This window comes from Rhipicephalus sanguineus, chromosome 10 (assembly GCF_013339695.2).
Source record: "Rhipicephalus sanguineus isolate Rsan-2018 chromosome 10, BIME_Rsan_1.4, whole genome shotgun sequence".
Taxonomy (NCBI): Eukaryota; Metazoa; Arthropoda; class Arachnida; order Ixodida; family Ixodidae; genus Rhipicephalus; species Rhipicephalus sanguineus.
Window position 1 is genome coordinate 92760835 of NC_051185.1, and position 13823 is coordinate 92774657.

Sequence of the window (13823 nt, forward strand, 5' to 3'; positions counted from 1 at the left end):
CCACCCATACCTCAATCAGCATAGCGACTCCAGGCTTACGTACTATGTGGCAGGCTATGTTGCTAGAACATGTGTACTCCAAAGTGCAGTGCATGCATGAATGAGCTTCTGCTGCCTTCATGAGCTGGCCAGTCCTAAATGGTGCTGTTTTCACAAAATCTTGTGATTTCGGTGTTCTTCTGTACCCTTCACAGAAAGCTTTTGTTTTATTAGTGAACTTGAAGAATTTTCACTGGTTGTTTTAGTAAGAGTGACTTACACAAAGACAGCATCTTGGATGTCTTGGCAGTAATAAACAGGAGAAGCATTTTGGGGGTGTTGGCTGCAACGAACATGCAAGCCATTGACTGCTCAGCTGATCCGCTTTTATGTGGTCACACGTATGCATGTTTATGTGAAGGTTTAACACGTCGCGGGATGAGAAACAAAGCGCACAGCAGTACCTGAAATTGAGTAGGTTATAAATTGCTACAGTGGCGTAAAAGGATGTCATTTTTCGTGCATATTTTATTGCACTCCTAATTTTTTTTAAGGTACACCCGAAGAAGAAAAACAATTTTTTCCGAGGAAGAGGCTTGTAAGTGAGAGAACGTGCAAATTCTGACGCGATATCTCAAATAAAACTTTGATTTTGAATCTTTTTGTATTAATAAGCCTGTGATGGTAAATTTAGCAGCATTATGGGTGTCGGAGCACAATTAATCGATCTAAGCCGATTCATGGTTCCACTTTAGTGTCCCTTCAAACGACTTTGCAACCATACCATATTTTTTTTATTTAAATGTATTTTGGAAAAACACCTAAACACTGTCTTTGTGTTTTCTTTGTTTTATGTTATTTTTGTATCCTGGCTCTATATTTTGTTTTTTACAATTTGCTAATTCGCAAATGTATTGTTTCATAAATATGCAAACCCTTGTATTTTTGTGTTATCAATGATTATTATCATTACAGTTACGACTCTGCTTTGTAGTGGTGCTGCGTTTTTTTAAACTCTCAAAATCTTCCATGAACTATGTTTCACTGAAAGCCTTCTTCTGCAGTATTACGTATTTGAATTTTTGTGGGTCCTACAACAATGAATCTAATCCCATATTTCAAAATCAAAGGGAGGTTGGAAGAACTCTGCTGTTCTTCAAACAATGTCAATAAGCCTGCTTTTTTGTCGTTGTGTGCACGCAGCCACAGCAACGCGCCCCTTTGATTACAGCTTTAGTGTTTTACATGGAACGGGCCAAGAGTTCTTCGTTTTGTGGGCAGCATACTCATTTTTTTTTCGGGGAGATGGGGGGGGGGGCTTCCGTTGTGTACCAGCCAGCTGGTTTCTCATTTAATTGTACACTGTAAAACATGGAAAAAAAACGCGCTCCTTATACTGTATAATGTGCATGCTGCTTCAGTGCGGTCAGCAGCAACTTCAATAACAATAATGTCAAATAATCTTTATTGCATTAATATTTATGAAAGAGAGGAAGTATAAGAATAAGAAAAAAGCGAGAGATCATCTTGGCCGGCACACTATAGACCGTTTTCACGGAGAGGAGGAGCGTAGCCTCGAACCGGTGTATTTTCACCGCTTTCTCTCTCTCCACCTCGGCCGACCGCTGCCGCTGGTGTGTGCGGATTCCCGAGTTTTGCACTGCGTGGGGCGTGAGAGGTCAGCGTGTTTCCATTTTTCGACGCGCTGAAACAACTGTGCTGCCGCAAATCGAAATGTCGGACGAGAACAGGTCAACAAGCTACCACTGCGCTGTGTTTGGCTGCGGCAACAGCTACGGAAGCCTGAAAGACTGGCAGCCAAGGCATGCGAAGTGCACTATGTTTTAAATGACTTCGCTTCTCCAGGTCGCACGCCTTCTCCGACAAATAGTATATTATTATATGGGGTGTCTGCACTTATGGCCATTTCTCCAAGTCACCACACCAGCTTGTGATTGTGCTTGGGTGCTGGTACACTTTATCATCTGCATCAAAGAGAACCAATGTCAAGGCTGACGATTAATACACAAAATGTTTGGCCAAGAGGGTGTCTCATGAACCTCTCTGATTTCTATGCTACAGCACATGATTACAAAGGCTGCGGCTAGAAAATGTTTCATCTTAGTGCGTGCGATTTCGAGATTATTGAATGGGCACTTTTCAATCTACATGACAGAAAGGCCTGCATGACAGGGTTCTTTGGCGTAGGTACGCGTTTCTAACGTTTCGTCGAGAGCACGTTCTTTCTCGACTTGTCAATTTTGTGACGATAACTGGGGTAGCGTTATGACAACCGCACTTTTTTTTTCGCGCGGCAGTCTAGGTGTCGTGTATAATCGGCCCACGTTCGTTAAAGCCAGGTCGTTACCTGGACACGTGCGCTTGTCGTAATGCTTCTGAAATACTCGCCAGAAAACAAATTGACAGTAATGTTACCAAAAACGAGCGCCCTTCGGCGTATCGCTAGTGGCGGCGGCTCACGCCGAGCGAACTCACGCCATGCCACGCTTCCAGATGTGCACAGCTTATTTTTATTTTATCATCGGCGTTGTTTCTACGCCGAACTTTGAGCTCACCCGTCGTACTTCTGTTCCTTATCCTGTGCAACGATCAGAGGCCACAAGCTACGACGGCGACACGAATAAACACAGACATCGGTGTTTGTGCTCCTGTCGTTCCGTGAACATTGTATTGCAACGTGTTAAGCGGAACCAATATGGTCTGTTAGGGATTAGAGTTACGTTGAACTTGAATAATCACGGCACGGAAACCCGGGAGCCATCTTAAACCACTAATCCGCGCACCTAGCGCGCAGCCAGACAATGCCTACGTGTTTCGCTCGTCTCCATTTATGTTTCTCCGATTATACTTCGACAGTTGTCCTAAGTGTTAACGCTCTTTTATAGTGATTATTCCAAGAACCTCACCCGGCCAGCTATACCAAAACATACAAAGCAATTACCAATTTACACATGCTGCTTAAGAACTGCATTGGCATTATTCTCATCGTCGGCGCTGCTGCGGGAACGTCTCGTGGGCCGCCGCTGCTTGCTGTTTCAGCCATTTGAAGCTGCAAGCTTAGCGATTATTTATCAGCGCCTTTACACCCGAAAAGCGTTGCCCTGTTTTGCCCGTGTACCGCGAAGAGCAGCAATACCTTGTGAACCAAGCGCATACGCTGCATACACCGCCGCGGAACCCCACACACCGGAAGGGCGGCGAAACGTCGCAGACGATAGACGGCGCTGCGGCAGTGGAATGCTTTAAAAATGACAGCCTCCTTGTGAAATTTGTGTATAGGCGCGCGCGGAACGCCTGCCAGCCATCCGCCCGGGAAGATTGGTCGACGCCAGCGCCACCGCATCATTCCACGCTGAAACGCCCGCTCCCAAGCAGCCACTCGCGCCACTCAAAAGCTTCTAGTACACTCTACCGAAATGTAAGCACATGTGCCTCTAGCATTTCGCCGCCATTGAAATACGGCCACCGTTGCCGGGATACGATTCTGCAACCTTCGGGACAGCAGTCGAGCACCCAAACCACTAGACCACCGTGGCGCGTTATTGGCCGTAATAAGAAATAGTGGGTAGCATGTGGGGCGGATAATTTCTTTTCTTTTCCTGCACTCATTATCGCACTCAAGCACTTCTCGTGTAACGTCGAACGCGAGTGGAGGAGGCGGGGTGTGCATGGAGCCAGGTAATATAGTATTCCAAGGTAGGCCTCATTCGTTTTACCAATAGTAGTGGAACAAGATTCTTTGTATCATTTATTTGCAAGCCACAAGTCTAAACCTTATGTAAACACTATTTTAGGACACCACGAGATGAGATCAGTGAAACAAGCACTAAACTGTATATTACCAATTGGAATATAAAATCCTGAAGACCGCTTTTATCCTAATGATGACACCTAAAAGGTTATGAACTGCCTCCCTAACAATACAGAAGTCGCGCTGACGTCGGGCGTTTAGTGCGGCAGACAGTGGGAGAGATGAAATTGAATCACCAAAAAAGACACCTTGAGAATGAAAGCTCAAATAAACGCTGCCGTAATTAAATAAAAGGAATGCTGACGTTACACTAATTATGAGGCGGTGCGAGTAACCTGGAAATGAATAATGATATCAGCGCGAATATCCGTGAGTGCCGTTCTGTGATTGAAATAGGAGGTCTTATTGTGCTCGGAAGTTAGCAAAGATGGTTAAGATAATTTCCGCGGAAAAAGTCCCTCTGGTATCCGTTTAAGTAACGACTAATTGTCTGCTACGAATGGCTCGTTCTTTCGTCATCGCATGCTGCTGTATTTGATGTAATTCTGAGAAACACAGAAGTGCGGTCGCAACACCTAACTGCTAAGTGAGCATGGAACTACGAAAAGCCGAGTAGGGCGCTATTTCTTCCCGTTGGCGTCCAGTACAACACGCTTGTACTTCCCGCGCTTACTTCGCGTTGCGGCTTTCAACAGAATGTATTTGTCGCGTTGTATGCGCACTGCGTCTTTCCGCTTCTTGGTTGCATTCGTCAGCGTGTTCCTGCCGTTGTGCCGGTAGACAGAGATGAAGGAAAGCAGATAATTTTTTCAAGGGCTCGTTTATCTTTGCTAGACACAGTATTAATGAGAACTAACAGACAATAACGCCAAGGAAAGTACAGGGGGTGTTAACTGTAGTATTTAGAATATAAATGTGAAGAAAGTAAAGTGGACGAAAAGATGACTTGCCGCCGGCAGGGACCGAACCTGCGACCTTCGAATAACGCGCCCGATGCTCTACCACTGAGCTACGGCGGCGGTCATCCTCCCGTCCACTTTCTGGGGTATATATGTTGATTTAAACCTAGGAGTGTTAGTCAGCGCCAATCGCAGCCATGGCGGCGAGTGTGGAACACTCTTTTCTTGCCTGTTGGCGTCACGTAGCACGTGATCTTTTTACGAGCTGGCAGCTGACCAATAATCCCTCGCATACTACCTGAAGGCATTAAGTCTGCCAGGACGAGACCCTCGCTATGAATGAAGGAAAGCAGATAATTTTTTCAAGGGCTCGTTTATCTTTGCTAGACACAGTATTAATGAGAACTAACAGACAATAACGCCAAGGAAAGTACAGGGGGTGTTAACTGTAGTATTTAGAATATAAATGTGAAGAAAGTAAAGTGGACGAAAAGATGACTTGCCGCCGGCAGGGACCGAACCTGCGACCTTCGAATAACGCGCCCGATGCTCTACCACTGAGCTACGGCGGCGGTCATCCTCCCGTCCACTTTCTGGGGTATATATGTTGATTTAAACCTAGGAGTGTTAGTCAGCGCCAATCGCAGCCATGGCGGCGAGTGTGGAACACTCTTTTCTTGCCTGTTGGCGTCACGTAGCACGTGATCTTTTTACGAGCTGGCAGCTGACCAATAATCCCTCGCATACTACCTGAAGGCATTAAGTCTGCCAGGACGAGACCCTCGCTATGAATGAAGGAAAGCAGATAATTTTTCAAGGGCTCGTTTATCTTTGCTAGACACAGTATTAATGAGAACTAACAGACAATAACGCCAAGGAAAGTACAGGGGGTGTTAACTGTAGTATTTAGAATATAAATGTGAAGAAAGTAAAGTGGACGAAAAGATGACTTGCCGCCGGCAGGGACCGAACCTGCGACCTTCGAATAACGCGCCCGATGCTCTACCACTGAGCTACGGCGGCGGTCATCCTCCCGTCCACTTTCTGGGGTATATATGTTGATTTAAACCTAGGAGTGTTAGTCAGCGCCAATCGCAGCCATGGCGGCGAGTGTGGAACACTCTTTTCTTGCCTGTTGGCGTCACGTAGCACGTGATCTTTTTACGAGCTGGCAGCTGACCAATAATCCCTCGCATACTACCTGAAGGCATTAAGTCTGCCAGGACGAGACCCTCGCTATGAATGAAGGAAAGCAGATAATTTTTCAAGGGCTCGTTTATCTTTGCTAGACACAGTATTAATGAGAACTAACAGACAATAACGCCAAGGAAAGTACAGGGGGTGTTAACTGTAGTATTTAGAATATAAATGTGAAGAAAGTAAAGTGGACGAAAAGATGACTTGCCGCCGGCAGGGACCGAACCTGCGACCTTCGAATAACGCGCCCGATGCTCTACCACTGAGCTACGGCGGCGGTCATCCTCCCGTCCACTTTCTGGGGTATATATGTTGATTTAAACCTAGGAGTGTTAGTCAGCGCCAATCGCAGCCATGGCGGCGAGTGTGGAACACTCTTTTCTTGCCTGTTGGCGTCACGTAGCACGTGATCTTTTTACGAGCTGGCAGCTGACCAATAATCCCTCGCATACTACCTGAAGGCATTAAGTCTGCCAGGACGTCTGTTAGTTCTCATTAATACTGTGTCTAGCAAAGATAAACGAGCCCTTGAAAAAATTATCTGCTTTCCTTCATTCATAGCGAGGGTCTCGTCCTGGCAGACTTAATGCCTTCAGGTAGTATGCGAGGGATTATTGGTCAGCTGCCAGCTCGTAAAAAGATCACGTGCTACGTGACGCCAACAGGCAAGAAAAGAGTGTTCCACACTCGCCGCCATGGCTGCGATTGGCGCTGACTAACACTCCTAGGTTTAAATCAACATATATACCCCAGAAAGTGGACGGGAGGATGACCGCCGCCGTAGCTCAGTGGTAGAGCATCGGGCGCGTTATTCGAAGGTCGCAGGTTCGGTCCCTGCCGGCGGCAAGTCATCTTTTCGTCCACTTTACTTTCTTCACATTTATATTCTAAATACTACAGTTAACACCCCCTGTACTTTCCTTGGCGTTATTGTCTGTTAGTTCTCATTAATACTGTGTCTAGCAAAGATAAACGAGCCCTTGAAAAAATTATCTGCTTTCCTTCATTCATAGCGAGGGTCTCGTCCTGGCAGACTTAATGCCTTCAGGTAGTATGCGAGGGATTATTGGTCAGCTGCCAGCTCGTAAAAAGATCACGTGCTACGTGACGCCAACAGGCAAGAAAAGAGTGTTCCACACTCGCCGCCATGGCTGCGATTGGCGCTGACTAACACTCCTAGGTTTAAATCAACATATATACCCCAGAAAGTGGACGGGAGGATGACCGCCGCCGTAGCTCAGTGGTAGAGCATCGGGCGCGTTATTCGAAGGTCGCAGGTTCGGTCCCTGCCGGCGGCAAGTCATCTTTTCGTCCACTTTACTTTCTTCACATTTATATTCTAAATACTACAGTTAACACCCCCTGTACTTTCCTTGGCGTTATTGTCTGTTAGTTCTCATTAATACTGTGTCTAGCAAAGATAAACGAGCCCTTGAAAAAATTATCTGCTTTCCTTCATTCATAGCGAGGGTCTCGTCCTGGCAGACTTAATGCCTTCAGGTAGTATGCGAGGGATTATTGGTCAGCTGCCAGCTCGTAAAAAGATCACGTGCTACGTGACGCCAACAGGCAAGAAAAGAGTGTTCCACACTCGCCGCCATGGCTGCGATTGGCGCTGACTAACACTCCTAGGTTTAAATCAACATATATACCCCAGAAAGTGGACGGGAGGATGACCGCCGCCGTAGCTCAGTGGTAGAGCATCGGGCGCGTTATTCGAAGGTCGCAGGTTCGGTCCCTGCCGGCGGCAAGTCATCTTTTCGTCCACTTTACTTTCTTCACATTTATATTCTAAATACTACAGTTAACACCCCCTGTACTTTCCTTGGCGTTATTGTCTGTTAGTTCTCATTAATACTGTGTCTAGCAAAGATAAACGAGCCCTTGAAAAAATTATCTGCTTTCCTTCATTCATAGCGAGGGTCTCGTCCTGGCAGACTTAATGCCTTCAGGTAGTATGCGAGGGATTATTGGTCAGCTGCCAGCTCGTAAAAAGATCACGTGCTACGTGACGCCAACAGGCAAGAAAAGAGTGTTCCACACTCGCCGCCATGGCTGCGATTGGCGCTGACTAACACTCCTAGGTTTAAATCAACATATATACCCCAGAAAGTGGACGGGAGGATGACCGCCGCCGTAGCTCAGTGGTAGAGCATCGGGCGCGTTATTCGAAGGTCGCAGGTTCGGTCCCTGCCGGCGGCAAGTCATCTTTTCGTCCACTTTACTTTCTTCACATTTATATTCTAAATACTACAGTTAACACCCCCTGTACTTTCCTTGGCGTTATTGTCTGTTAGTTCTCATTAATACTGTGTCTAGCAAAGATAAACGAGCCCTTGAAAAAATTATCTGCTTTCCTTCATTCATAGCGAGGGTCTCGTCCTGGCAGACTTAATGCCTTCAGGTAGTATGCGAGGGATTATTGGTCAGCTGCCAGCTCGTAAAAAGATCACGTGCTACGTGACGCCAACAGGCAAGAAAAGAGTGTTCCACACTCGCCGCCATGGCTGCGATTGGCGCTGACTAACACTCCTAGGTTTAAATCAACATATATACCCCAGAAAGTGGACGGGAGGATGACCGCCGCCGTAGCTCAGTGGTAGAGCATCGGGCGCGTTATTCGAAGGTCGCAGGTTCGGTCCCTGCCGGCGGCAAGTCATCTTTTCGTCCACTTTACTTTCTTCACATTTATATTCTAAATACTACAGTTAACACCCCCTGTACTTTCCTTGGCGTTATTGTCTGTTAGTTCTCATTAATACTGTGTCTAGCAAAGATAAACGAGCCCTTGAAAAAATTATCTGCTTTCCTTCATTCATAGCGAGGGTCTCGTCCTGGCAGACTTAATGCCTTCAGGTAGTATGCGAGGGATTATTGGTCAGCTGCCAGCTCGTAAAAAGATCACGTGCTACGTGACGCCAACAGGCAAGAAAAGAGTGTTCCACACTCGCCGCCATGGCTGCGATTGGCGCTGACTAACACTCCTAGGTTTAAATCAACATATATACCCCAGAAAGTGGACGGGAGGATGACCGCCGCCGTAGCTCAGTGGTAGAGCATCGGGCGCGTTATTCGAAGGTCGCAGGTTCGGTCCCTGCCGGCGGCAAGTCATCTTTTCGTCCACTTTACTTTCTTCACATTTATATTCTAAATACTACAGTTAACACCCCCTGTACTTTCCTTGGCGTTATTGTCTGTTAGTTCTCATTAATACTGTGTCTAGCAAAGATAAACGAGCCCTTGAAAAAATTATCTGCTTTCCTTCATTCATAGCGAGGGTCTCGTCCTGGCAGACTTAATGCCTTCAGGTAGTATGCGAGGGATTATTGGTCAGCTGCCAGCTCGTAAAAAGATCACGTGCTACGTGACGCCAACAGGCAAGAAAAGAGTGTTCCACACTCGCCGCCATGGCTGCGATTGGCGCTGACTAACACTCCTAGGTTTAAATCAACATATATACCCCAGAAAGTGGACGGGAGGATGACCGCCGCCGTAGCTCAGTGGTAGAGCATCGGGCGCGTTATTCGAAGGTCGCAGGTTCGGTCCCTGCCGGCGGCAAGTCATCTTTTCGTCCACTTTACTTTCTTCACATTTATATTCTAAATACTACAGTTAACACCCCCTGTACTTTCCTTGGCGTTATTGTCTGTTAGTTCTCATTAATACTGTGTCTAGCAAAGATAAACGAGCCCTTGAAAAAATTATCTGCTTTCCTCATTCATAGCGAGGGTCTCGTCCTGGCAGACTTAATGCCTTCAGGTAGTATGCGAGGGATTATTGGTCAGCTGCCAGCTCGTAAAAAGATCACGTGCTACGTGACGCCAACAGGCAAGAAAAGAGTGTTCCACACTCGCCGCCATGGCTGCGATTGGCGCTGACTAACACTCCTAGGTTTAAATCAACATATATACCCCAGAAAGTGGACGGGAGGATGACCGCCGCCGTAGCTCAGTGGTAGAGCATCGGGCGCGTTATTCGAAGGTCGCAGGTTCGGTCCCTGCCGGCGGCAAGTCATCTTTTCGTCCACTTTACTTTCTTCACATTTATATTCTAAATACTACAGTTAACACCCCCTGTACTTTCCTTGGCGTTATTGTCTGTTAGTTCTCATTAATACTGTGTCTAGCAAAGATAAACGAGCCCTTGAAAAAATTATCTGCTTTCCTTCATTCATAGCGAGGGTCTCGTCCTGGCAGACTTAATGCCTTCAGGTAGTATGCGAGGGATTATTGGTCAGCTGCCAGCTCGTAAAAAGATCACGTGCTACGTGACGCCAACAGGCAAGAAAAGAGTGTTCCACACTCGCCGCCATGGCTGCGATTGGCGCTGACTAACACTCCTAGGTTTAAATCAACATATATACCCCAGAAAGTGGACGGGAGGATGACCGCCGCCGTAGCTCAGTGGTAGAGCATCGGGTGCGTTATTCGAAGGTCGCAGGTTCGGTCCCTGCCGGCGGCAAGTCATCTTTTCGTCCACTTTACTTTCTTCACATTTATATTCTAAATACTACAGTTAACACCCCCTGTACTTTCCTTGGCGTTATTGTCTGTTAGTTCTCATTAATACTGTGTCTAGCAAAGATAAACGAGCCCTTGAAAAAATTATCTGCTTTCCTTCATTCATAGCGAGGGTCTCGTCCTGGCAGACTTAATGCCTTCAGGTAGTATGCGAGGGATTATTGGTCAGCTGCCAGCTCGTAAAAAGATCACGTGCTACGTGACGCCAACAGGCAAGAAAAGAGTGTTCCACACTCGCCGCCATGGCTGCGATTGGCGCTGACTAACACTCCTAGGTTTAAATCAACATATATACCCCAGAAAGTGGACGGGAGGATGACCGCCGCCGTAGCTCAGTGGTAGAGCATCGGGCGCGTTATTCGAAGGTCGCAGGTTCGGTCCCTGCCGGCGGCAAGTCATCTTTTCGTCCACTTTACTTTCTTCACATTTATATTCTAAATACTACAGTTAACACCCCCTGTACTTTCCTTGGCGTTATTGTCTGTTAGTTCTCATTAATACTGTGTCTAGCAAAGATAAACGAGCCCTTGAAAAAATTATCTGCTTTCCTTCATTCATAGCGAGGGTCTCGTCCTGGCAGACTTAATGCCTTCAGGTAGTATGCGAGGGATTATTGGTCAGCTGCCAGCTCGTAAAAAGATCACGTGCTACGTGACGCCAACAGGCAAGAAAAGAGTGTTCCACACTCGCCGCCATGGCTGCGATTGGCGCTGACTAACACTCCTAGGTTTAAATCAACATATATACCCCAGAAAGTGGACGGGAGGATGACCGCCGCCGTAGCTCAGTGGTAGAGCATCGGGCGCGTTATTCGAAGGTCGCAGGTTCGGTCCCTGCCGGCGGCAAGTCATCTTTTCGTCCACTTTACTTTCTTCACATTTATATTCTAAATACTACAGTTAACACCCCCTGTACTTTCCTTGGCGTTATTGTCTGTTAGTTCTCATTAATACTGTGTCTAGCAAAGATAAACGAGCCCTTGAAAAAATTATCTGCTTTCCTTCATTCATAGCGAGGGTCTCGTCCTGGCAGACTTAATGCCTTCAGGTAGTATGCGAGGGATTATTGGTCAGCTGCCAGCTCGTAAAAAGATCACGTGCTACGTGACGCCAACAGGCAAGAAAAGAGTGTTCCACACTCGCCGCCATGGCTGCGATTGGCGCTGACTAACACTCCTAGGTTTAAATCAACATATATACCCCAGAAAGTGGACGGGAGGATGACCGCCGCCGTAGCTCAGTGGTAGAGCATCGGGCGCGTTATTCGAAGGTCGCAGGTTCGGTCCCTGCCGGCGGCAAGTCATCTTTTCGTCCACTTTACTTTCTTCACATTTATATTCTAAATACTACAGTTAACACCCCCTGTACTTTCCTTGGCGTTATTGTCTGTTAGTTCTCATTAGACAGAGATGAGCAATTCTTGATAGAGAAAGAAAATGCCGCTATCTTTACCGGTACAAAAAGTGAATTGGGACTACACCTTGAGGAAGCGAGGGAGATTAGGCAACATCGTTAAAAAAAAGCCTGCGCATGCCCTCCTCTCCCCACCCACTACCACCCACTACGACGCCGCAGTGACATCTGAGGCACGACGACGCAGGAAGAGACGCCGCGTGGTTGTGCGGAATGCGGTAGAAAAAAAGCGGATCAGTTTGCGTTGGATATGCGTTGCGTTGGATGTGCACGTATGCTGTGAGCAAGCCGCTGAACTGTGGTCAAGTGCTTTGGCCCCATCGTTGAACCCTCGTTGAGTAGTTAAGAATTTGCCGGCACGTTCGGTTGAACGCGCCTCAATGCTGCTCCACGCCTACCTGCGTACTCAACTGCCCCAGAGTTAGTGCAAGCCGCGTGTTCATGTTTTCCTTAGATCCGGCTGAAAGGGCCGCATGGACAAAACCCACCTCATGATAGAACTTCGTGCCGACAAAACACACTGGTACGTATTTTCATATGTTTAGATATGTCGCGCAGGTGCTTTGGACGTCTTTTCGATATTTAGTCAATCGGTCGTCTCGGAGCACGGCGTTCCCTGAAAGCGATGCCGGCTTAGCGGCGACCAGGAGGTTTGCCTCCGAGTGCCATCTTGGCGAGGGACGCTGCACGGAGAACAAAAAGCGATTTTCGGGGCTAGTGGTCACAATCACCCCCGAACGTTTGCAATTATTTCGCAAGAGTGAAGAGGCTACTTATAAGCCAATACATGAAGTTTCTAAAATACAATAACGACTTCGTACTGTTACAATGACGACTTCATACTGAAATACGCAGAAGAGCCGAGACTCTTATGTCATCGGATCCCGAAGTAGTTGCCTGGCAATTAGCGCTTCAGCGCAAGAAGAATGAACAGAGGAACGCTAAACGTGCTGCGGAAAGCTAAACGTGCTGCGGAAATCTGGAAAGTTCAGAATAATGAGCTGAACCTTTGCTAACGCTACGTATATCCTGGCATAGCCGAGCTGAGCCACTGCAAATTTTTTAGACGTTGTCATACATCGAGCTTTCACTCTGACATAAATTGCTATTCGTCTTTAGTGTCCCTGTAAGTAATGGCGCTTTGGAAGGAATGGCGCTTTACGCTAAAGGAATCGTGGTGGCATTGAAGCTTTACTTAAACAATTACACGTTATGGCTTTTTCACAGGAACTTATTAACATATTTGCCCAACGTTGGCACAGCTGCCTTGAGCAACATTGAAGTTCCGGGTAAGTAGCGAATGCGCAGTGCTACTGCAAATATTTCGGCTCCAACTGCAGTGTCTACCTCCCAGGTCACGGTTATCGAAGAGCGCGAAGTAGACACGGACAAGAATACGCGCATGACTAGCGCTGACTGCTAACGGCTGGTTTATTGTAAAAATTTACACGATTTCCCGCTAAAAGGGACCATGAGGCGATGCGAAGCCGGAGCACTTGCACGATCGCGTTCCGTTGGTGTTCTTTGGGCATGCTACCGACCTCGCGTCGTGGACCGCGAAGAGGAACGCTACGCGCGTCTTCCCTGTAGCCTGGCCGTTAATTCTCACAGGGCGAGCGGGGAACGCGGTCGGCAGGCGTGCGAGAGGGGGCAGCGTAGGAGAGGAGGGGAGGGGACGCGCATGTGTTGGTGCTCATCGCGGCGTTGCGCAGGAGAGAATTTCGGCATATCTAGCCCGCGTTTCAGAGGAAGAGTGGAAAGGGGGAGGGATAGGTGAAGTGGTGAGGATGAGGGGAGGAGGAGAGGGATAGTGGAGAGGGAGAAAGGGGAGAGGGGAAGTGGATATGAGGAGGGGAGAGGGTATGCGCATGCGCAGTAAGGGTGGTCACGCCGCACACCACCAGCGGATTGAACTCCGCCATAAGATACTTCGCATCTGAAAATATGCACTGAAACGGAAAAGTCGGGGAAGGGAATCACATCAGAGCTCGTAGCAGCGGATGCGTCCAGCGGCACATTATTGTTCAGTCATAAGCAATTAGTT